The sequence below is a fragment of the Dermochelys coriacea genome, chromosome 6 (assembly GCF_009764565.3).
Source record: "Dermochelys coriacea isolate rDerCor1 chromosome 6, rDerCor1.pri.v4, whole genome shotgun sequence".
Classification (NCBI taxonomy): Eukaryota; Metazoa; Chordata; order Testudines; family Dermochelyidae; genus Dermochelys; species Dermochelys coriacea.
The window spans coordinates 10,579,076-10,604,175 of record NC_050073.1 but is presented as its reverse complement, the minus strand read 5'-3'; the positions used below and the strand labels follow the sequence as shown (position 1 = coordinate 10,604,175).

The window sequence follows — 25,100 nt, the reverse complement described above, 5'->3', positions numbered from 1 at the left end:
CCCAGACACAACCCTAGGAACCTCTGTCTTGCAGTGTCCAGTTATACACGCTAGACACTGCAAGCTCATATAAATTTGTCAGTTTAACAAAGAAATTGATATGTATCAGGCTTGTTATCCCAAGGGGAGCCTTTGACACACTGGAAACCAAACACACTGCTTCAGGTAGAATAAATAAACAAACATGCTCAGTGCATCATGAGTCTTCTGAAGACATCCAATATGACAAACTTTGCATTGGATACCACACAAACATTTTATAAAGATGGACATGGGGTGTAGGGTGTCCCCCCGCGGTACAGAGTGTCACACCTGGACCACGAGAAGCACATCGTCGGCATATGCCAAGAGGGCCAGCTGCAACTCCGTCTCCTGAAGCACCAACCCCATCAATCTCTGGTGGAGGAGTCAGAGGAAGGGCTCGATCTCCAGAGTGTACAGCTGGCCTGATTTTGGGCATCTCTGACGCACCCCCCACCCAAAGCTGACCAGCTTGGTCAGGGTCAAGTTGAGCCTGACCAGACACTCCATGTCAGCGTACAGCACTGGGAGAAACCCCACAAACTGGGGCCTGAAGCCGAATGCCCACAGAGTGCCCAGGAGATACCCGTGGTCCATTCTGTCAAACGCCTTCTCCTGGTCCAGGGACAGGAGGGTGAATGACATCCCTACATCCCAGCTCCAAGAGGTCCCAAACCAAGTACAGATTATCAAAAATGGTATGCTCTGGTTGGGATGGACCATGTCCGCCAGCACAGACCCCAGCTGGAGCGAGATGGCCTTCACTACGACTTTGTAGTCTGTGCTGAGGAGCAAGGTTCCAAGGGTCACGGAAGTCCCCCTTCTTGGGAAGCAAGGCGAACATGGTTCACCTGCATGACAGAGGGAGGACTCTGCTCTCCAAGGACTCAGCCCAGACGGTGACAAGGTCTGAGCCAAGGACGTGCCAGAACACATGGTAGAACTGCACTGTCACTGGACTGGTAGAACTCCATTGATGAGCATGAGACAGAGGGCTTCCGAGAACTCTGCCAGAGTGAAAGGCAGCTCTAGCCAGTCCCGGTCGCCCATGCTGACTGTCAGGAGTCCATTCCAGGGAACTCTGCAAACATCGACGTCGGTCGGATCTGGGGAGGGCGTCCCCAACCATAGGGGGCTGTGCCTTTTTATTCCTCTGACCTTCTTACCACCCGAGGAGGCTCTCCTCAAATGGTGGGGGGAGTTGCCATCCAGTGGCAGCTCCTGGACTGGTGGTCAAGAGATTAGCCACTGGGAGACACGCGGAAGGTGGCAGGGGGACCACAGAGTCAATGGGAGGGGCTCCCACACAGTTTCCCCCGCCATGTTAGCAAGGAGCAGGGGGCTTCACCGGTGGAAGGAGAAGGGAAACAGAAGGTAAAAGCCTATCATTCCTCCCCGCTAGGCTGCAGGCAGGGGAGGAGGGTGCCAATGGGGTGGAAGCACAGGGGGGCCGATCAAGAGGGAGCGCAAGTACTGATGCAGGGCAGGGATACCTGCTCCTCCGGCTGGACTAGGAACGGGGGGACTATAGTATCATGAAGGGGTGCAGTGAACAGGGGCAACAGAAAAGTGGGCATGGGCACTCAGGGCAGATGGGCTGAGCTGGGGGGGAGCAAGGGAAGGTAGAGGAAAAAGGGGCGCATTCCCCCAGTTGTCCACCCACTTTCACTGTTGCTCCATGAGGGAAATGCTCTGTGCATTACACCGACTGGCCACCAGGTGTCATTGTTGCTCCATCAGGGAAATGTTTTGTGCATTAGCCCGACTGACCACCTGGTTTCGCTGTTGCTTCATGAGGGAAATGGTTTATGCATTACCCCACGTAGCCACCGGGTGTCACTGCTGCTCCACGGGGGAAAAGCTCTGTACATTACCCTGACTGGCCACATGGTGCCACTATTGCTCCATGAGAGAACTGCGTTGTGCATTCCCTTGAGGTTCCACTGGGTGTCACTGCTGTACTGTGTGGGAATTAATTTGTCCATTACGCTGAGTGGCCACCTGGTGTCACTGTTGCTCAAGGAAGGAAATGCGTTGTGCACTACCGAGAGTGGCCACTCAGTGGCACTGTTGCTCCATGAGGGAAAACTCTGTGCAGTACCCAGAGTGGCCATTCAGTGGCACTGTTGCTCCATAGGAGAAAAGCTTTGTGCAGTCCCCTGACATTCCACTGGATGTCACTGCTGCACTGTGGGGGGAATGATTTGTGACTTACCTCAACTGGCCACCTGGTGTCACTGTTGATCCATAGAAGTGCTCTGTGTATTACTCCGACTGGCCACATGGTGTCACTATTTCTCCGTGAGAGAAATGCTTTTTGCTTTCCCCTGACGTTCCACTGGAACAGCAAGGAGTCCGGTGGCACCTTAAAGACTAACAGATAGGTTAGTCCACTGGGTGTCACTGCTGCACTGTGAGGGAAATGATTGGGGCATTCCTCCGACTGGCCACCCAGTGTCACTGTTGCTCCATCAGGTAAATGCTTTGTGCTTTACCGTGAGTGGCCAGGCTGCAACCTCTGCGGATGATGGGGCAAAAGCACTGGAAAAGGGTGTGCTGTCCCATACTACACCAAGCTCCTACTGTAAATTAAGATTATTTGCTGGAGGAGAGGCATTTGAACCCTAGTTGGAACATGCCACTGAAATGCTGCAGGAGTGGGCTGTACCAGATGCAGAAAAGCAAAGAGCCTCAGAGGTCCAGCATTAGACGTGATTTGCACCCTGAAGCTCATTGACCCTGGGGTCGGTGTGAGGGACTGCCTAGAGGCCTTCGCTCACACCTTTGGGAGCACAGAGGGCTCTGAGGACAGTTACTGGAAGTTCCTTAATTCCCGACAGCAAAGGGGCAAGAAGATTTCAGCCTATATACAGAGGCTGGAGAGACGGCTTCAGAGAGCTGTCCAGAGGGGAGCAGTAACTGCTGAGCAGATGGATCAGACCAGACTGGCTCAAACTGTAAGAGGATCTCAATGTCAGCAACCGATTCTACTTCATCTCTGGCTAATAGAAGGGCAGGAACCTCCCCCGAGTTACTCCCAGCTGATAAAAGAGGTCAGAGAGGAGGAAGAAAGGCAGGCTGCCAGTGAGTTTTGGGAAGCCCAACTGTCTGAGCCAGCCAGCACAGCACCCCTACGAACAGCCACTCTACTTATGGTGAGCACCAGAGAGGAACTTGCCCAACAAATGCAGGTCCTGACAGAACAGACAGCTGAGCTGCAAAGCACCATTGACCGAATTAAGACTTCCAGGCATAAGGAGCAGCTAGCTGTAGCGATGGAGAAGTCAGCATTTAGAGCCACGGTCCCCCCTGGGCAAAGGGGAAAAGGCCAATTCTTCTGCTACTGATGTGGTCAGGATGGGCACAGTGCTGCCAAGTGCTGTAATGAAGAAAATCCCTCCTTAGTATATGGAAAGCTGAGGATCAATGGGGAGGGGGTCAAGGAACTGCCGAACAGTCTGGGGAAGGGGGCCACTCAGATCCAAAGGACTTGAAGGCTCCCCTAAAAGAGACTGTCCAGCTGGGATCCCTGCAGGACTGATAGGGCCTCGAGCAGAGCTCACGCTGAGGACTGAAGGGTTGGGGTGTAAAGCAGTGCTCGACACTGGATCTCAAGTGACGATTATATTTCACTCATTCTACCAACAGATGCTTAGGCACCTGCCTATTCAGCCACTGGCAGGACTTTGTCTGTGTGGCCTCAGCATGGATGAATACTCCTGCCCAGGGTACATCGTCGTCCACCTGGAATTCCCAGAGGAAGTTGCTGGGGTAAGACAAGACGTAGACTCCACTGCGTTAATGTGCCCTGACCCTAAGGGAATCTCTGATGTGTCTGTGCTGACAGGGACCAACTCCAGTCTCTTCAAGATACTCGTGGATTACTGGAGACAATGGGCTAGGGACCAATATCTAAACACTCTGATGATCCAGATGCTTTGTGCTGAAGCCTATAGAAAAATTTCGGGCACTAAAAAGGAGACGCCTGAGTTACCAATGGGGGCATTGAGGTACGTGGACACGACCCCCTTAGTAGTGCCTGCAAGGACGGAGCGAGAAGTGCTTGTCATGAGAACCGGGCTGAAAGGCAGTAGAGGGGCATTAGCAATGGTAGGGCAACCGGCTGAGGAGTGGAGTGCTGGTCCCCAGTGGAGTCATAACCCTACCTGCCAGAGCCCAGGAAAAGGTGATTATACTGATTGCTAATGAAACAAGTCATGATGTTGTTGTGACACAAGGGCAGAAAATAGCAGATCTCTTTGACCCTGAATCCACTGTAAGACCCCCAGTGTGAAACTGAAGTTTCAGTGATAGATCCTGCAAAGTTTGACTCTGGAGATTCCCCATGGTCTGAAGAGTGGAAGGATCGCCTGAGGAAGAAGCTTTGTGAAAGATCCAAGGTGTTCTCACTGCATGAGTGGGACGTGGGCTGTGCAAAAGGAGTAGAGCACAACATCAGACCACATGACTCCTGACCCTTCAGGGAGAGCTCTAGGAGGTTGTTCTTTCCGAGATGGAAGACGTGTGTGGAGGTTGCATCAGGAGTTGATTGCAAATGGTGTCATTACAGAGTCCCTCAGCCCATAACGCCTCACCCATTGTGGTGGTTCATAAAAAGAATGGGAAAACCCGGATGTGTATCGACTACTGCACCCTAAACAGCCGTACTGTGGTTGACCAGTACACCATGTCTCCAGTACAAGATGCCTTAGACTGTTTGCTGGGAAGTCAGTGGTTTTCAGTACTGGATCTTCAAAGTGAACACTACCAGATCTCTCTGGGAGCAAAAGATAAGGAGAAGAAAGCCTTTAGGGTTTTATCAGTTTGAATGCATACCTCAAGGGATTTCTGGGGCACCTGCCACATTTCAACATCTTATGGAGAAAGTTGTGAGAGACATGCAAGTGAGAGACATGCATGTGAGAGATGCAAGTGAAAGACATGCATGTGAGAGACTTACTGCAAGTCTTGGTTTATTTGGATGATCTGATTGTATTTGGAAGAACCTTAGAGGAGCACGAAGAAAGACTTCTTAAAGTAATTCACAGGTTGGAGGCCTATGGACTGAAGCTTTCCATTGATAAGTGCCCGTTCTGCAGAACATCAGTGAATTACGTGGGTCACATTGTGTCCCAAGTGTTATGCTTATAAGAAGCACATGGGATCTTTTTCAGTGGAAAAGGCAATATGCTGCATTTATTGGAAATACAATAATTAGCATATGCATTCAATCACACCATACACACACACACACTGTCCTGCCAATCGATGTTATAGTTACCAGTCCAGAGTCCAGATCAATCTAGAGGCCAGATAGGTTGATCACGGGTAGAGAGGAGCTGGGTTCTGTCGGTCACGACACAATGCTCTGGGGAAGCATCTGGGGAAGTCTTGGCAGGACAAACCCAAAGTTTCATGGCAAGGCACCCTGTTTATATAGTGATTTTCCTTCTTTGGGACCAATGAGTTTTGCACTGTCATGCTGTAATCAATTATTGTTTGACCCGTGCTTGTTTTCTTAAATTGACCTTCTCATCCTTTATCTTGTTCTTTCATCCCCTGATTACAGATAAAAATCTCACTCTCAGAGATGTTCCAGTATGCTTCTTTCACAGACTGGACTCCTTTCTAGTCTGGGTCTAGCAATCACTCATATCCCTGTAGTTACTGTCCTTTATTCCAGTTTCTTTCAGGCATCTCTTGGGGATGGAGAGGCCATCTCTTAAGCCAGTTGAAGACAAAATGGAGAGGCTTCCAGGGCCTTTTATATTCTCTCTTTCTTGTGAGTGGAAACCCCTTTGTCCTTCTGTGTAAAGTCACAGCAACAAAATGGAGTGTGTAGCCACCTGGGCAAGTCTCATGGCTGTGAATGATTCAGCTTTTTGCAGTCTGACGCCATTGTTAACATGTTAGTTTGAACATTCCCAGGAAAGCTCCGATGTGGGACTGGCATCTCCCTAAGTCCATTGTCAATTAAATGTTTCTTCATTGGGCACTTACTGAGAATAGTCCTTTCTCGAGAAGCTGACAAAATGCTTCACTGCGGCTACTTAGAATCAAACACACTGAGATACAAAAAGAAAAGAAGGACTAGTGGCACCTTAGAGACTAACAAATTTATTTGAGCATAAGCTTTCATGAGCTACAGCTTACTTCATTGGATGCTTATGCTCAAATAAATGTGTTAGTCTCTAAGGTGCCACAAGTCCTCCTTTTCTTTTTGAGGATACAGACTAACACGGCTGCTACTCTGAAACCTGTCATTGAGATACAGGTACATAGCCAATATTCATAACTTCAAATACAAAAATGATACACACATAGACAGCATAATCATAACCAGCAAACTACAACCTTTCCATAGACACCCCACTTGACCTCTTCTGTACAAGATGTGGTGCAACCGTAGGACCCTAGTTGCAACAATGATTTATAGGCCCTGTCGAAGACAACGTAGTACTGGTGGATGAAGACGTCTCCGAGGATCCAGAGCTCTCGGGAGGAGGTGGGGACGTCAATGCCTTCAAAGCCGGGAGAGCAAGAGCCTGAGTTCTGCACCAGGAAAAATGGGACATGGGTTGTTGGACTGGAACTCCACTGACTCCCTGTATGTGGGGCTGGAATCTCGGAGCTCCCAAGCTAAGCTGCATGAGGCTGGGGCAGACATGGATAGGAGACAGGCAGTGAATAGAGTTTATGTGTCAGTACCAATGCCTCAGCCAGCTGCTAGGGGTAGCTGCCCTTCAGATGGGATTATCAGTGATCATTCTGGGCCCAAGGTGCTTGAAGGAATTCCCCGGTGCTCAGTTCTAACGGCTTCTGCAGAACAGGACATGGACCTCTGCAGCCCCTCCCCTAGACTTCCTGTCTGGGATGCTAACCTCCTCCTTTCCCAGCCAGTACTCAATCACAACACCACTTAAACAGCACTCACAGAATTCTCCATTCCATATACTTATAACCAACCACTAGTAACGCTCAATTGATTTCCGAGGTGCCCTTCTTTCTAGCTAGGACCTGCTGATCTCCCTTGATGTGTCAGTGTTACTGCTGTCAGGAGGCAGTCAGTCCATTTGCTCCATGGTGGTATGTCCTGGGGCTCGCTTGTCTCCACCTGCTGTATTTGTTGCCTAACTCGGACTGTCTCAAGCCAAGTGGCCAACCCAGCACCCCTCCTCCCTCCCTTCTGGATTTTGGAGAAGGTGTCACCTCTTCCTTCTCAGTATGTGTCCATCTTGGGTGACCGCCTGATACAACCTAAGGGCAGCCTCACGTGACCTCACTGCTGTTGGTGGCCATTGATTTCTATTATAGATGCGTGCTGCATCATGTCCATGATTTGGTGGAAGCTCCTGGGATCCCAAATCATCTGGCTTCTTTTTAGTTGTCTCTGTCTCTCTTTATTCTTCTGCAAATCCCCAGTTCCTGGGACAGCAGATTCTGTCGTTGCAGGTGGTCTACTTGTCAGCATTCTGTTAAACCACATGTCTGCAGGTAGCAACCCATGTTCATTGGTGCCATCCTGTAACTGAACTGTGCTAAGCATGGCTCAGAGTCTGACTTCTCAGCCCTTTGTTATTTTAACACTATTTTTCACCTCACCGTCCTATTGGATGTGGGATAATGGGGACTAGCGTGGTTTTTACAGGGTGTGCCATGCCTCCAAACTTTATACTTACTCTCTGGGAGTGCCCCTTAAAGTACTAGGCCCTAGGTCCCCAGTTTTTCAAGGGCAAGCCCCATGGCTCCAATACTCCAAGACCAGGCCCTCTGGATTCAGCCCCTGTGATTCTCAGCAGGATTCTCCGGTGAGTCCAAATGAGTGAGATTTTACCCCTTTGGGAGTGTGACCATTAGAGATTTGCTGTGCTGCCTTTTCAAAACTATCCAGCATTCATTAGTCACCTGGAATCCAGGACTGAGGAGTCCATAGATTAGCCTAGGACAGCACAATTTAACTCTAAATCTGTGTTAGTGGAATCACCTGCCCCCTCTTCCATAGCCTCGTGGGTGTAATCTCTGTGAACTCGGAGCAGCCTGCAAAGCAGTCTGCCCTCGCCTCCAGTTGCAGTTCCACTGTGGTCACATGTTCCGCTTCTCTTGGCTGCCAGTCAGTGCCCAGTTGCTGGTCTTCCATGATCTCCGCAGGGCACTCCATTGTTATGCAGACAGTTCCTGAGAGTTCATTCATGCCAACCTGGGCAGGCTTCTGTGACCAGCAGCCATTTCTTATTCCCCGTTTCCAAGAAGAAATTAACTCCTCCAGACCCAGTGCCTAGCAATACAAAGTAAGTAGGGGAAACTGAGTCATGCATATTTTTCCTATAAATATTATAGACATTTCCATATTCTCCACACGTCTAAACCCAAACTTCACCGCAAACTGCTAAAATTCATGCCTGCTCAACTGAAGCCCGTTGTCAGACATCACGATGGCAGGTGTGGCTCAGAGTTATGACTAGCGAAAATAGAGATGCACAATCAACTGTTTAGCTGTAGTACCTTTTAGTATAGCTGCCTCAGGGAAGTGAGACTAGTAGTTTAGGACAAATACATAGTCTTTTTTTTTCCCAGCCAATGTAGACAAATTTCTACTCCAGGGGGAAAATTTTTCCTCTGCCACTAACATAGGATTTTGCTTGACTATGCCTGTATTTTTGGCATATACGACAAGCCTTGACAGTTCCTCAATGTTGCTGTTCATTTGAGGCCAGTGTAAAATGTCTCTAATCCTTCGCTTAGATTTTTCAATCATTAAATGACCTTCATGTCTCCTTTTTAACGTATGTTTCTGCAGTAGCTCAAAGATCACCATCCTGGTGCCTTTAAACAAAATCCCATCTAGGACTGAGAGCTTCCCCCTAAACTGGTGATAGGGGCTGGGAACACGTGGTGCTAATAGCCTTAATCACTTTCTGCAGCATCTCGTCCTAAGCAGTAACTGGCAATCGGAATCCACATTTTGTCTGAGGCTGGACTGGCTTTTTAATCAAACTGACATGTGGAACGGCTCTGGACTTTGCTCCACTGCTGTCTTGTCAAATGCTCTAAGGAGCATGTTTGAGACAGCCAAATCTCCCCCAGGTTCGTATTCGATTTGCAAATCCTATCTTTGCAGCTGAAAAAGTAATTTTTGTATTCATGGGGGTGGTGGGATGGTTCCCAGGCCCCTTTTGGCAATGGCAATAAGTGGTTTCTGGTCAGTTTCAGTAAACACTGGCCTCCATAAATAAAGACATGAAACTCTTTACACCAGTGGACAAAAATCCAAAGTCTCCTCCTCTCTTTGAGCATATGGAGACTCCGGTTTTGTCTGTGCCCATGATGCGTACGCCACTGGTCTCCCGTTCTGATCATCCTGCTGTAGGAGGACTGTGCCAATATCTTCAGAGATGTCCATGGACAACTGAGTTTTGAGCTTATTGTCAGAGTTTCACAGGACTGGGGCCTTTTTAACCCCTTCATTGTCTCAAACTCTCTATGAAGATTTGCACCCCAGGTGCATGGCATATCTTTGCACAGTAATGCTCTCAGCTGGTTTGTTTGAGCTGTTAGCTTGGGCACAAATTTCCATACACAGTTCACTGTTCCAAGGAATCATTGTACCCTTCCTTGTATGTTGGGGCAGGCATGTTGGTGATGGTCTCACCCTCACCGTGATCGACCTTTGTCCCTTGCTAGACTAACTTCTCGCCCAGTGACATTGTTTCCATTACACAGAATTTAGATGCTTGTTTGTTTTAGCTTTAGCTCAGCAGCTCTGGCTCTTTCCCAGCTGCTTGGAGCCTCTGGTCATGATGTTCTGCTGGTTTTCTCCAGATCAGAACATCGCCTGCGTAAACCATGGCACCCTCTGTACCATCAGCATGTTGTATTTTCCAGTGAAGCACTGCGGGTGCTGAACACAAGCCAGGTGTCCATCTGTGGAAATAGTGTCTCTCATAGGGGATGCTGAAGAAGAAGAAACATGTGCTCTGTCCTACTCAGGGCACCAGCCAGAATCCTGCTGTGACACATCCCGTGTAGAGAAACACTTGGCATCCGCCATCTCCCCCAAAATGTCTTTCCCTGTAGTAGTGAAAAACGTCCACTTTTTTAATAGATTTAATTCTTTTGAGGTTATGCCTAAGCGAAGGGTTCTGTCTGTGTTTTCTACAACGACCAATGATTATACCCACTCTGTTAGTTCCTCTACCTGCTCTGTGATTCCCAGACCAATGAGTCTATCCAGCTCCTCTCTCAGCCTCTGCCTTAGTGTGAGGGGACTTTCCTCGGGGTGTGAATTGTGGGGTGGTTGGGCTATTTCAGCTCTATTCTGTGCTCTGCTGAAAGCTTTTCCATCCCCTGGAAGATATCCTCCAATCCTTTGCACCCTCTTGATGAGACCAGGGGCTTGACACACTTAACACAGTAATGGGTGTGCTTTTCCCTGGTACTATTCCACATTGTAGCTTTCCCAATTTACCCATATGTCTAGTTCACATACTCCTTTAGTGGGGATAAGCTCACTGCTATAAGCCCTGAGTTTACCTTTGGCTTTTCTTTTAGTGTTGATAACACTATTTGTGGCAACTCATGTGCACCACTGTCCAACGTAACATTAATAAACCTCCCATTTGCTTTCCATCTGTGACAGCCAAGTCATCTTTTGCTGCAATGGTAGCCATTGCTCCTATGAAACATACAGCTAAGCTTGTGGTACTGTCGTCGTCCTCTTTGTCCAGGCTGCACGCACTCTGCCGGTGCTGGAAAACTCTTGCAAAGTGATGGACTTAATGGTGGTTCTTGTATCTCTTCTGATATGCCAGGCATTGCCTGAACCTCTGCTGGTGCTGTTCTTCCCTAATTCTGCCTGAGCTCGTGTGCTTTCTGTCTTAGTATCAGGGGGTAGCCGTGTTAGTCTGTATCCACAAAAACTGAAGAAGTGGTTTTTTACCCATGGAAGCTTATGCCCAAATAAATCTGTTAGTCTTTAAGGTGCTACCCCGGACTCCTTGTTGTTTCTGCCTTAGGTTTCCTATTGGAGAGACAGGGTGGGGAAGGTAATATCTTTTATTGGACCAGCTTCTGCTCGGGAAAGAGAGAAACTTTTGAGCTACACAGAGCTCTTCTTTGGGTTTCCTACAGCATTTTGGATTCTCAATCATGCCTGCAGCATCAGAGCTCTGTCCGTCCTTCATGAGTGCTTGGACTTGGAGTGCTTTGTGAAGGGTTGATTCTGGGTCTCCTCGCTTTATTCCGCATTCCAGTCACAGTGTGGTCTCTTCTCAGGGACTCGGTTAGTCCCCGCTCTGCCCCCTAAAAATACCTGCAAAATGGGCTCCCCAGTCCTAGATCAGGAACAAATTCTACTCTAGTTTCACTTTCCTTTTGGAACCTCAGGTTAAACTCTCATAAGTTTCAGTTTTATGCAGAGTGCAGTACTCCTTACATTTTTGTAATACAGTTTCATAGTTAGTCTGACTTAACTGAAATTTTAGTCACACATGCACCAGAACCTGCTCTGATCAGAAATAAGGCTACATCTTATTGCCTCCCTTTTCACTGGCACCCATTGCTTGCAGACACAATGCAAGGCCCTGTTTAAACCTCTTCCACTTGTCTTCCAGCCAGCTTCAACTCTGGTGGAATTTTGAGCTGCTCCATTTCTCCACTCAAGGTATTTTCTTGAATTGCTATTTAATCCTGGTACTATAGGGCGTTCAGGAATCACTCTGGGCTCCAGGTGCTTAAGGGAGATCCTCTTCGTTGAGCGACCTCATTCCAATTGTCTCTGCCTAACAGAGCATGGGGGATTCAGCAGTGCTCCTCCGTCAGCCGTTCTGTCTAGGAAACTAAACCACTTGGAGATATAGTTCCCAGCTCCACACCAACCACTTCTCCTCCTTCGAAATCCCTTGGTAAGACAAAAAGTGCTCTCCCCACTGGCCTGGGCAAATTCTAACGGAAGCAATTATAGTCTGCTCCCCTAACCCCCCCGTGATTGTGATTGGACTGGGGCTTCTTCTCTGCCTTTCCTCGCCTTTTGAAACAGCTCACCAGTTCCACATCAGAGAGGGGAAAAGTTCTGTCCGGGGCGGGGAAGACGACTCATTCTTGAAGCCCAGATGCCCAAGCCCTGAAGTGCGAGGCAGTGAACTGTCTTGAGCTAGCCTCCTAGCTGGGGTAGCTGCTCATTTAACCCCTCTCCTATCCCAGTAAGCCGCCTGGCATGGTGATTTCCTGGGGGCAGCCAGCTCTACAGGATGCCTGTCCAGTCCCTTTGGGGAAGAGCTCTTTGCCCCTCCCCCCATGCTAAGGACGGACTCTGTGCTGCATTTCAGTGACGATCCTGCAGCCTCAGGCACAAGCCCTTGCTGAGAGGCCCCAACGCAGATACTTACCAGGCGGATGTAGGCGGTGGCGGGCAGAGGGAACCTGATGCCATTGATAGTGAAGATGATGTCAGGCAGGGTGTGCTTGGCGCTGCAGCTGATCTGTAGGGAGAAAGGCAACATCCAGGAGCCAGGTTAGTCACGGCTTCAGCACTCACCTCTCCAACAAGGGAGGTAGGCAAAGGGAAGCTGCATGTGATTAGCAATGGAGTCTGAATGAGCTGGGTCACTGTCTGACTAGGTCCTCTCCAGGGATTGAACCTCTGGCTCTGAAAGCCTGAGGCTCTGCAGATTGAACCAAAGGACCAATGTTGTCAGCTCAGACGGTCCCGGATTCTATATTTGGCCTGGCCACATGCTGGGGACGGCGATCTCCCCTGTGTTCCTGTGGGTTACCAGTGGGTGGAAGCACCAGGGAATCTGCAGAATGACCCAGCTGATCCCTATGCTGGCTGGGTGCAGCCTGTGGGCAGTGGCATTGGAATCAGGGGTTCAGCCACACGCGTGTGTAGCAGATGCCCCTAGAAACACCCATCCCTCTTCCCTGACCTTATCAGGTTGCTGGAGTCCCCGCATAAATGTAGTGCAGGATTTTGGAGATGGCCGGGAGGGCCCCTGCCAGCACAGAGGTGCCAGTGTCGACAATAGCCTGCCAGCCATTAGCGCAAGAGATAAGGTGGCCATTCATGGTGATGCTGGAAGAGAGAGAGAGTCAGCGGAATGTCCGCAGGAACTCTCCCGATCTCATCCCCACTCGGCCCACAAGCAGCCAGGGAGCAACCTGCGGGGTGGAGCTGCCCCACTGCCCCTTTGCTATGACTACCAAGAACTTTGCTCTGATGTCTCATCCTAGACTTTTTCTTCTGTGGCTACTGCCCGTCGCTTCTTATGCTACACCCTTCTGGGACTGACGGTCCCAGCTACCCTGTCCTTCCCATACTGCTAAACAGAGCTGGACAGATGGGAGAGGGGTGCTGGTATGAACAAAGTTGAGAATCACTGACCTGACCTAACCTAGCAGGGGAGTCCCATTCCTATGGCTCCATGGAAGGTGTTTTTGTGGCTCCCTTGTCTCTCATTTTGTCTAGACTCTGAAAGCTGAGCTTCCCCTGGTTCCGATGTACAATTCATTAACATTTGACCTGTCTTCCAACAGCCCCCAGGCGGAATGACCAAGGGGTGGGCGATATCTGTCCATGGTGATTTCCCAGTAGGAGAGAGGGATCCAGTTCAGGCTCCCAGAATAGTATGATGAGTCGATGCCACTGAACATCACGAGAAGGTAGAGAGGAGAGTCAGGGAAGATGCATGAATTATTGGCTAACGAGACAATGACAAACACTTCAATGGAGGAGAGAGTCAGACTGGTGCATTTCACATCACACAACACCCTTCCTCCACCATGAGGTAGGACAGTGGTGCACCATGGGCAGTGTAGTCTGACCAGGGACTCCAGTCTATACAGGAGACTGGGAGCATGAGACACTCCATTCAAACTCCTTCCAAGCACCAGGGCAATATTTCCAAACTGAATTATTTTAGTTTTTCATTTTTTGCTGGAAAATAGAAATTTTCTTGGGGGGGGGACCATTTTCCAGTCATAGCTAGTAACTACATTCTTCCTAATGTTAATTTCCCCTGCAGTTGTTATTAGAGATATCATCTTTCACTTCTGCTCCCCAAAACATATGGCACTAGCACAGAATGGCTGCCACGTTCCACCCCAGAGGTGGCTGTGTTTTGGGAATTCTGATGTGAACATTGCAGGGATCGCTCTGTGAGAGGCGGTATAGAAATGTGAATCTTGCTGTAGACAGATGGGCTGTTTCCAGGCCTGACTTATGAGCTCAGGTAGACAGAGAAGAGGTCCTGGGACATCAAACCCTCATTCATCATGTTGCAAAGACAGGCGTGGCTCCAGAGGAGGAGATGCTGGAGAAGGCCAGACCCAGGATCCCATCGTAGGGGGCAAAGTAGCTTAAGTAGCTGGGTTCGGTCTTGCTCAGACCAAAGATCTGGTTGGTGTCCACAATGCCTCTGACCTAAGGGGAGGGATGGGGAGAATCAGATGCATCCTATGTAATAATATTGGGGTTCATTAAACAACAAACCAGTGAATGAGAAAGGATAAAACCTTTAATAAAACAAACTAGGGAGCTTCTGTGGTGAACTGCTGTACACAGCGACACAGTGTTCTCCACCCCAATTTCCAGGGCACATCTCTAAATTCCTGTGCTCATAATACTGTCCCTTATGGGGGAGCCTCTCTAAATGACAATCTTCCACAAACATATCTCTACATCTTCCCCCTTAAAAAACGACAACGAAAACCCAGTAGCTCATATATACGAATATATAAACAGCTAACAACTATCGAATAACACACACATTAAATTCTCAACCCATCTAGTGTGTTTCCATAAACCCAGTGTGTCAACAATCTAGAGAGGAGAGGTTACCAGCACATCACTCTGGAGTGAATCTTTACCATTCACTTTCCTCAATAGCCTTTCTCCAGGCAAGTTAACAAGTCTCAAGTCTTTCAGGGGGCAGAGGGAAGACCGAGCACCAATGGGAAAGAGGGGAAGTCGGCGCCTGTGCTCTGGTGTAATAGTGGGAAAGTGCACCTGCAGTGAATATGAATTTACTGGGTGTGTAGGTCATAACCACATCATGCTTTTACAGCTTTATCATCATTCTTTGAATCCTTAAGGTACAGTCATTTAGCGGTTTGTTAAATAACACTATCAGGGGCTTGTGGTCCATTTCAGCTTCCACTGTCTGGCCACAAATATACTGATTGAATCTGTCACAGGCCAACAATATTCCTAAAAGCTCCTCCTCAATCTGTGCATATCTGGTTTCTGCCTCAGACAATGATTTGGATGCATATGCCAATGGTTGCCAACAATCCTTATGCTTCCGTAAAATCACTGCACCTACCCCAGACTGTGAAGTTTCTACTGAGATTTAAATAGGCCTTCCTGGTGCAAAGAACGTCAATGCTGTCTCTTTTATCAGTTGTTGTTTTAAACCTTCCCATGATGCCTCCTGTTCTGCACCTCAACACCATTCAATTTTATTCTCTAGGAGTGTTCTCTAAACCGCTGCTTTGGTAGATAGATTACGGATGAATTTTCCAAAATAATTAACCATTCTCAGGAACCGTTGGACATCTTTCTTTGACTGCAGAAACGTGGCATCATTTCAGTGGCTGAAATCTTCATCTAATCAGGTTTTACACTTTGTTGGAAATAATGTCCCCAACAAAAGTCAGTTCTGTAACCCTTAAAACACAAGGCCTAGGCCTCGGGCGGCAAATTTGCAGGGGCAGCAAATTTTTAATAGCAGCATTTTTGTACTCGTGGCATCAGTGCCACGCGCTGCGATTCTACCAATCATAGTGCATATTGAAACCAGCCGTGACGGCGCAACGCCATTTAGTAAAGAACATGCTCACGACAATCCTAAGCATTAACAATATGACCTGAAGGAAGCAATTAAGTGGTTCTCAGTTCAAAAAAAATTCTATACAAAAGAAAGAAAGGGGAAATGAAATGATAGCAAAAATGCGCCAAATGGATTCCTTTGTTGTATCAGTTAGTGCCGACAGTGAGACAGAAAAAATACTTGAAAGTAGAAGTGAAGTAAAAAGTGAAAATATTGGTGTTTATATTGAAAATATTGATGTGATTAAAGTACATATTGAAACTAAGGATGAAATTCTGGCTGCGGTTAGTGTTGAAGAAAATGCTCCAAAGACTAGCTATCAGAGACTACTGGGAATCATGTTGATCTGAATATCTTTGACAATACTGCCGAGATTTGTGAATCATGTCAATCAGAAATTCAATCTGACATTGAAATATCTACCATAAGTGACGACCCGGCCCAATGGATATTGAATGATGCTACAATTGAGTATTTATCAATGCAAGGTATTGAACACAATATTGATAGTGATTTTACTAACTCAAAAAGACAATATACTGATAAAATTCATGTTCTAACAAAAAATGTGTTTGAACGACATCTTTTAAACGGTGAAGTAAAGCCACGGCAATATCTTGTATATTCGGAGAGCAAAGGAGCCGTGTTTTGGGCCCCATGTCGATTATTCAGAGGGATCTCTAGTCTGACGATGAGTGGATACCATGACTGGAAAAACGTATCAGCTCGACTGTGTGAACATGAAAATTCGACTGAACATAAAACATGTGTACTGACAATGGTGAAGAGAGGCGAGATATTTGGAAAAATTGATACAAATTTAAAATTTCAAATGGAAGAAGACATTATTTATTGGAGAAATGTGTTGAAGAGGATTGTAGCAGTGGTAAAGAAACTTTCAAGCAGAGGACTTGCATTTAGAGGTAAGGTGGAAAAATTTGGATCACCATGGCAATTACATGATGTCCCTTGAGGTTGTCGCAGAATTCGATCCATTTCTAGCAAATCACATTGCATGTTATGGAAATGAAGGTCAAGGTAACGTATCTTATCTTTCATCCTATATGTATAATGAATTTATAAAACTGATGGCTTCAAATGTGATCTCAGATATTATTAAAGAAGTAAAAGAAGCCAAATATTTCTTAATAAGCGTTGACTCAACTCCCGACATATCTCATGTTGATCAATTGGCTTTCAATTTGAGTGAAAACTGGATTACTATAATTAAAGCCTTAAATACAATAAAGGAAGATGCTACTGAGAAACCTGTTACACATAATGAAGCTGCAGGCCTGCAGCGAAAACTCCATCGACTTGAGGCAGCTTTTATGGCTGTATTTTGGTGCTCACCCTTGGAAAGATTTCATATAACTAGCCAAAAACTGCAAAATGTTTATCTTGGTATACAGACAGCTGTAGAACTGTACAACTCACTAATAGGATACATTAACTCTATACGGGACTTGTTTGATATGTACGAAGAGACAGCCAAAGAAAAATCTGAAATTGAAGACTACGAATTTGATACAAGGCGAAAAAGAAAGCATAAACTTCACATCTGATGAGACACGCAAAGTTGAAGTGGAAATGTGTGGTACAGATAAATTTAAAGTAGATACCTTTTTAACAATACTAGACCTTGTATGATTCAAATTAAAATGCAGAAGTAATGCATATCAAGAAATTTATGGCAGATTTCAGTTTCTCTCTAACATTACCAATACTTCAACAACAGATATAACAGTTCATGCTAAAAAATTACAGCTATGCTACCAAGGAGATTTAGAAGAATCATTCATGAATGAGTGTCTACATTTTCGATCGTATTTGGAAGGTGTTGAAATTCCTGAAAATGAAAAGAAGTAAATTTTAAGATATTGCAGGCTTCTCTGAAATCAAAACATTCATTCAGTATATCCAAATATTGATATTGCCTTCCGAATGTTCGTTTGCACACCTGCTACAAACTGTTCAGAGGAACGATCATTTTCGGCATTAAAAAGGGTGAAAAACTATTTGAGGGCTAATCTCAGTGAAGAAAAAGTAAACTTCCTTTCTCTTCTGACAATTGAAAAGGATCTAAAAACTTCTCTGGATTATACAGAATTAATTAATAAGTTTGCCGCTCAAAAGTGTAGGTGTAAACAAATGTAATACTTTTATTTCTTTCATTGTATCTACATAAAATAAAAATAAATATTTGATATACACCGGACCCCTGATTGAATGCGGGGTTTTGGATCCATGCATGGTTCCGCCCGCGCTATAAGCGAAATCGTGCTATACAGATGCGCGTTCAAGCGAGGGTCCTCTGTACTTGTAATTTTATTTATAATGAAACTTGTAAATGTTCAATTATTTTAATGATATTTAGATTCATTTTAGTTCAAATTAATTTGTAAAAAAATGAAAACAAGTTCATATGGGGGAGCAATTATTTCAGGGCCTAGGGGCAGCAAAATCATTACTCTGCCACTACTCCCTATTTAGTTTGAGGTTTGCAGCTCTAGTTGCATTCAGCACTGCCTGAAGTCTACAATCATGCTCCTCTTTTATTGAGCCCCAGATGATGATGTCATCCATTGAAGCGTCAACATGAGTAATACGTTCATAGATTGTATGTGTGGTTTTGTGGTATAATTCTGATGCTGAAGCTATCCTAAAGGGTAAGTGTAAGAATCTGTATCTTCCAAATGGGCTATTAAATGTGCATAATTTTGAGCTTTCTTCAGTTAATTTTAGCTGCCAAAAACCTGAGGCTGCATCCAATTTACTGAAATATTGAGCATTTGCAAATTGAGACGTAATCTCTTCCTAGGTTGGTAGTTTGAAATGTTATTTTTATAGCTTTGTTGCTGTCTTTTGGGTCTAAGCATATGTGTAGCTGGCCGTCACTTTTCTCCACAATGACGAGGAAGCTCACTCATTCTGTTGGCGCCTCAATTTTTTGTATTACTTGCATTGCTTCCATCCTTGCAAGCTCAGCCTTGAGTTTATCATGGAGTGCAAATGGCACCTTTCTACATAGAATCATAGGCCTGGAAGGGACCTCGAGAGGTCATCTAGTCCAGTCCCCTGCACTCATGGCAGGACTAAGTATTATCTAGACCATTCCTGACAGGTGTTTGTCTAACCTGCTCTTAAAAATCTCCAATGATGGAGATTCCACAACCTCCCTCGGCAATTTATTCCAGTGCTTAACCACCCTGACAGTTAGGAAGTTTTTCCTCATGTCCAACCTAAACCTCCCTTGCTGCAATTTAAGCCCATTGCTTCTTTTCCACGCCTCAGAGGTTAAGAAGAACAATTCTTTTCCCTCCTCCTTCTAAGAACCTTTTCTGTAGTTGAAAACTGTTATCATGTCCCCTCTCGGGTTTCTCTTTTCCAGACAAAACAAACCCAATTTTTTCAATCTTCCCTCATAGGTCATGTTTTCTAGACCTTTAATCATTTCTGTTGCTCTTCTCTGGACTTTCTCCAATTTGTCCACATCTTTCCTGAAATGTGGTGCCCAGAACTGGACACAATACTCCAGTTGAGGCTGAATCAGCATGGAGTAGAGCTGAAGAATTACTTCTCAAACTTATACATCCCAGAATGGCATTCATTTTTTTTGCAACAGTGTTACACTGTTGACTCATATTTAGCTTGTGGTCCACTATGACCCCCAGATCCCTTTCTGCAGTACTCCTTCCTAGGCAGTCATTTCCCATTTTGTATGTGTGCAACTGATTCTTCCTTCCTAAATGGAGTACTTTGCATTTGTCCTTACTGAATTTCATCCTGTTTCCTTCAGATCATTTCTCCAGTTTGTCCAGATCATTTTGAATTTTAATCCTATCTTCCAAACCATTTGCAACCTCTCCCAGTTTGGTATCATCTGCAAACTTTATAAGTGTACTCTCTGTGATGCCATTATCTAAATCATCAATGAAGATATTGAAAAGAACCGGACCCAGAACTGATCCCTGTGGGTCCCCACTTGTTATGCCCTTCCAGCATGACTGTGAACCATTGATAACTACTCTCTGGGAATGGTTTTCCAACCAGTTTTGACCCACTTTATAGTAGCTCCATCTAGGTTGTATTTCTCTAGTTTGTTTATGAACTGGATGGATAACTGGAGGGACCTGCTTGTTTATCCGGATTATATGTTCACTCTGCAAGCACCTCAACCTTTGAAACAGATCATGATATTCCCAAAACAGTGCCTCATAGCCAGGTTCCGTATGATCATTTAGTGAGAATACCCGGCTTACCAGATTGAGTTTTTCATTCACAGCCAGGCCTAAAATTGGCGTCACCTTCTTTGGCACTTCAATGAACAGGAGCCTGCACACATTGTTTTTATGGTTGATGCTAGCAATGCACCTCCCCTTCACTGGTATATTTGTTCCAGAATAACCAGTTACTTTTATTTTTGTTGGTCCCAGTTTCATCTTATTTTCAGTCTCTCATAATCTTGTTCTAACAGAATATTAACCTGAGTACCTGTGTCCAGTTTCAGTGGAATAATTATTCCATTCACTGTCACAAGTAGTATCCAGTCCCTCTCATCAGGCTTTCTAGATTCCAGTACATCTACGAAAAACTCCCCAACCAGGTTGTCTTCAACTGAATGTGTTTCAGTTTTCTAGTATCAGAGGGGTAGCCATGTTAGTCTGTGTGCACTAACTGTGTTAGTCTTGCCTCTGAAGAAGTGGGTTTTTTACCCAAGAAAGCTTATGCCCAAATAAATCTGTTAGTCTTTAAGGTTCCACTGTACTCTTCATTGTTCTTGAATTTTCTGCATTTGAGATCGGCAGCATTTTGCAAAATCATTATTTCCCCCACATTTATGACAGTTTCCCAAAGACAACACAGTGTTTGAGGCCATGCTGTGATCCACACTTTCCCCATGACTGTCTGTATCAGCCTTCCCCCTTGCACTGGTTTTCATAGTGAGTGATTCCACTCTTTGGTTTGACTTATTCTGGCTATATGCTTTTGTACTTAGTACACAGATAGCTCCCTCTGGTGGATTCAGCTCTCTGGCTTGTTTTTTCACAGTTTCTGCTGCCCTGCATATCTGGAGAGCTTGTTCTTAGGTTAAGTCTCCTCCACAGAGCAATCTCTCTCTTAACACCTTGTCTTTAATGCCACAAATGATTCTATCTCTGACCAGTCAACTCACCAAAGTTGCAGGTTTTACTGAGTTTCCTTAATTATGTGACATATTGGTCTATGGCATAATTGATTTTTTGCAGGCATGTAAAAAATTGTGTCTCTCAAAGGTTTCATTCCTTTTTGGCATGCAGTGTTCCTCAAATTTAGTCAGTACAGTAGCTCCTCACTTAACGTTGTAGTTATGTTCCTGAAAAATGCGACTTTAAGAGAAACGATGTTAAGCGAATCCAATTTCCCCATAAGAATGAATGTAAGTGAGGGGGTTAGGTTCCAGGGAAATTTTTTTCACCAGACAAAAGACTATTTTATATATGTATATACACACACAGTATAAGTTTTAAACAAACAATTTAATACTGGAACACAGCAATGAAAATTGTGAAGCTTGGTTGAGGTGGAGGAGTCAGAGGGTGGGATATTTCCCAGGGAATGCCTTACTGCTAAATGATGAACTAGCAGTTGGCTGAGCCCTCCAGGGTTAAGTCTCACACTCTACAAGGCAGCAGGAATGGAGGGAGGGGAGACAGCGTAGCAGACAGAGACACATACCCTGTGTGTGTGAGAGAGAGATGTGCATTGCCCCTTTAAGTAGCTGACCCTACTCTTAAGTTAACACTTAAGTTAACACTCTTAACCCTGCCTTGTTAATTAGATCAGCTTGCTGAGACTGCAGCTGCTGCCAGCAAGTTCCCTCCGTCCTGAGCCCTGTCATGTGTCCCCCTGCTCTATGGAAGATGGGGTAAGTGGGGTGCGGGAGCAGGGGGACACCCTGACATTAGCTCCCTTCTTCCTCCCCTCCCCCCTGCACAGCAAGCAGGAGTCTTGGGGAGCAGCTCCAAGGCAGAGGGCAGGAGCAGCACATGGCAGTGGGGGGAGGGACAGCTGAACTGCTGGCAATTGGCAGCCTGCTGGGCAGCTGCTGCACAGGGAATTTAGGGGAGTGGGGAGCTGATGGGGGGCTGCCGGTCCACCCTGGTTCCAAGCCTCCACCAGCTAGCTGCAACAGGCGGCTCTTCCTGCAAGCAGTGGACAAAGAAGGCAGCTGCCAAACGATGTTAGAAGGGAGCATTGCACATCTTTAAACGAGCATGTTCCCTAACTGATCAGCAACGTAACAATGAAACAAGGGATGACTTTAAGTGAGGAGTTACTGTATTTTACTTAACTTCAGGCTTTCACCTTCTTCAAACTTAAAGTTGTTATAAATATCCAATGCTTCCTCCCAACAACATGCAAAAAGATTGATAAATTCACTTTATCATTTTTCTCCTCTGCCCCAGCGCTGCTAAATACAATTCAAATCTCTATCTGAATTTTTTTCTCAGTTCTCTGCAACATTGCCCTACAATTGCAGACTGGACGGAGGTTGCAACACATCCATTTTTGGCTTTCCCCCTCCTCTTTAAGCAAGTCAAGCTACTATTGTGCTCACCAAATACATAGAAAAGCCTTTGTTCTCTGTTTGCTCCTCCACATGCTCCCCTTGCCTCTGCTTTCAGTTTCAAACACAGGAATTGACTTTGAAATGACTGCTATCTCCTTCTCACTCAATACTTCTGACACCATGTAATGATCTTGGGGTTCATTAAACAACAAAACAGTGAATGACAAAGGAATAAAACTTAATAAAACAAACTAGGGAGCTTCTGTCGTGAACTGCTGTACATAGCAACACAGTGTTCTTCACCCCATCTTCCAGGGTACATTTTTAAATTTCTGTATTCATAATACTGTCCCTTATGAGGGAGCATCTCGAAATGATATTCTTCCACAAACATATCTGTACATGCTGCAGCTGGGAAAAGCTGACCAGCCCTACCCCAAGGACCTTACGAGTCTGCATTATGCCAGAGGCTGCCATTCCAGGCACTTTGCCTTCCCCCAAATGGGTATTTACAGTGCATGGTTTAGGTTAAGATGACATTTCTGTTTCTAGGCTGACTATTCCAAGAGTTCTAACATCCGCATACTTACTCAGATTGTCTACAGCCAAGCTCTACGATATAACCACATTGCTCCAGCCCCTCAGACAGAGACAAACACCTACAAGATCTCTATCACGCATTCTTACAACTACAATACCCACCTGCTGAAGTGAAGAAACAGATTGACAGAGCCAGAAGAGTACCCCGAAGTCATCTACAACAGGACAGGCCCAACAAAGAAAATAACAGAACGCCACTAGCCATCACCTTCAGCCCCCAACTAAAACCTCTCCGAGATCTACAACTTATCCTGAAGGACGACCCATCACTCTCACAGATCTTGGGAGACAGGCCAGTCCTTGCTTACAGACAGCCCCCCAACCTGAAGCAAATACTCACCAGCAACCACACATCACACAACAGAACCACTAACCCAGGAACCTATCCTTGCAACAAAGCCCATTGCCAACTGTGTCCACATATCTATTCAGGGGACACCATCATAGGGCCTAATCACATCAGCCACACTATCAGAGGCTTGTTCACCTGCGCATCTACCAATGTGATATGTGCCAGCAATGCCCCTCTGCCGTGTACATTGGTCAAACTGGACAGTCTATACGTAAAAGAATAAATGGACACAAATCAGACGTCAAGAATTATAACATTCAAAAACCAGTCGGAGAACACTTCAATCTCTCCGGTCACACGATTACAGACCTGAGAGTGGCTATCCTTCAACAAAAAAACAGAGTCCAACGAGAGACTGCTGAATTGGAATTAATTTGCAAACTGGATACAATTAACTTAGGCTTGAATAGAGACTGGGAGTGGATGGGTCATTACATAAAGTGAAACTATTTCCCCATGTTATTTCTCCTCCCACCCCACTCCACCCCCGCACTGTTCCTCAGACGTTCTTGTCAACTGCTGGAAATGGCCCACCTTGATTATCACCACAAAAGGTTTTCCTCCTTCTTCCTGCTGGTAATAGCTCTTCTTAAGTGATCACTCTCCTTACAGTGTGTATAATAAAACCCATTGTTTCATGTTCTCTGTGTGTGTATATAAATCTCCCCACTGTATTTTCCACCGATGAAGTGAGCTGTAGCTCACGAACGCTTATGCTCAAATAAATTTGTTAGTCTCTAAGGTGCCACAAGTACTCCTTTTCTTTTTTGAAATTTACTGTGACTTGGAGTAGACATAGTAAGCCAAATCTGGGGTCACTCGAGAAAGAGTTTCGTGAGCGATAGCCTTCTCCTCTTCCCCAAACTAGTGTTTCATAAAGTCAATAGATTCCTCCACTGTGTTTTGTTGTTTGTAAAACCCAGACCTGGTACTTAAACCATCGCTCTCAGCCTCCCCAGAGTGATCTCAGTCCCTCAATATTTATTTCACCGACTGCCTGGCACCCACTGCCCTTTGAGGAAGCAATTATGAAAGTGTTATGAAAGACAGAGCTTTGCTGGCTGGGGTATTGTGGAGTAAACACTCGTGCACCACACAGAGCTTTCCAGCCAGCCTGTTTTCAGATGATCTTGGTGGCTCAAGGGGACATGCCGTGCGGCCACAGAGGTGGAGCCACAGCCAGGGATTGTACCTTTGCCCTTCGCAGAGATCTGACACTGACTTGCAGCTTTATTTTACATAGAATTAAATCTCTGCTGGGACAGTGGGACAGTCTCTAAAAGCAAATGCTTACTAAGCACTGGTCTACACTAGAAAATTAGATCGACCCGGCTAAATCCACACCCCTGAGCAATGTAGTTAAGCCAATCTAAGTTCTATTTAGACAGTGCTAGGTGGGCAGAAGAATTCTCCTGTCGACCTAGCTACTGCCTCTCGGGGAGGTGGATTTATTACGTGACAGGAGAACGGCCTCCCGTCAGCCATAGGTAGTGTCTACACCAAAGCGCTACAGGTGGTATAGCTGCAGCACTGTAGCTGTGCCACTGTACTCTTTTAATGTAGACATGGCCTAAATTGCTCTCTCGTTCTCTGTGAATGCGTATGTTACTTAAGTCTTGAACAACTGTGACTATTGTCAATAGCAACTGTTAAAGCCAAACGTTTCGGGGTTTTCCCCCCCAAGTTTTACTATTTGTTACTACCGCAGCACGCTACTGCAATATAATTATGGGCACACACATATGTAGGC

General features: G+C 45.9%; 1 pseudogene; it reads right to left on the bottom strand.

The window, feature by feature from the left end:
- Positions 1-306: 306 nt before the first annotated feature.
- Positions 307-25,100, bottom strand: part of LOC119856937 — a 33,647-nt pseudogene continuing 8,853 nt past the window's right edge.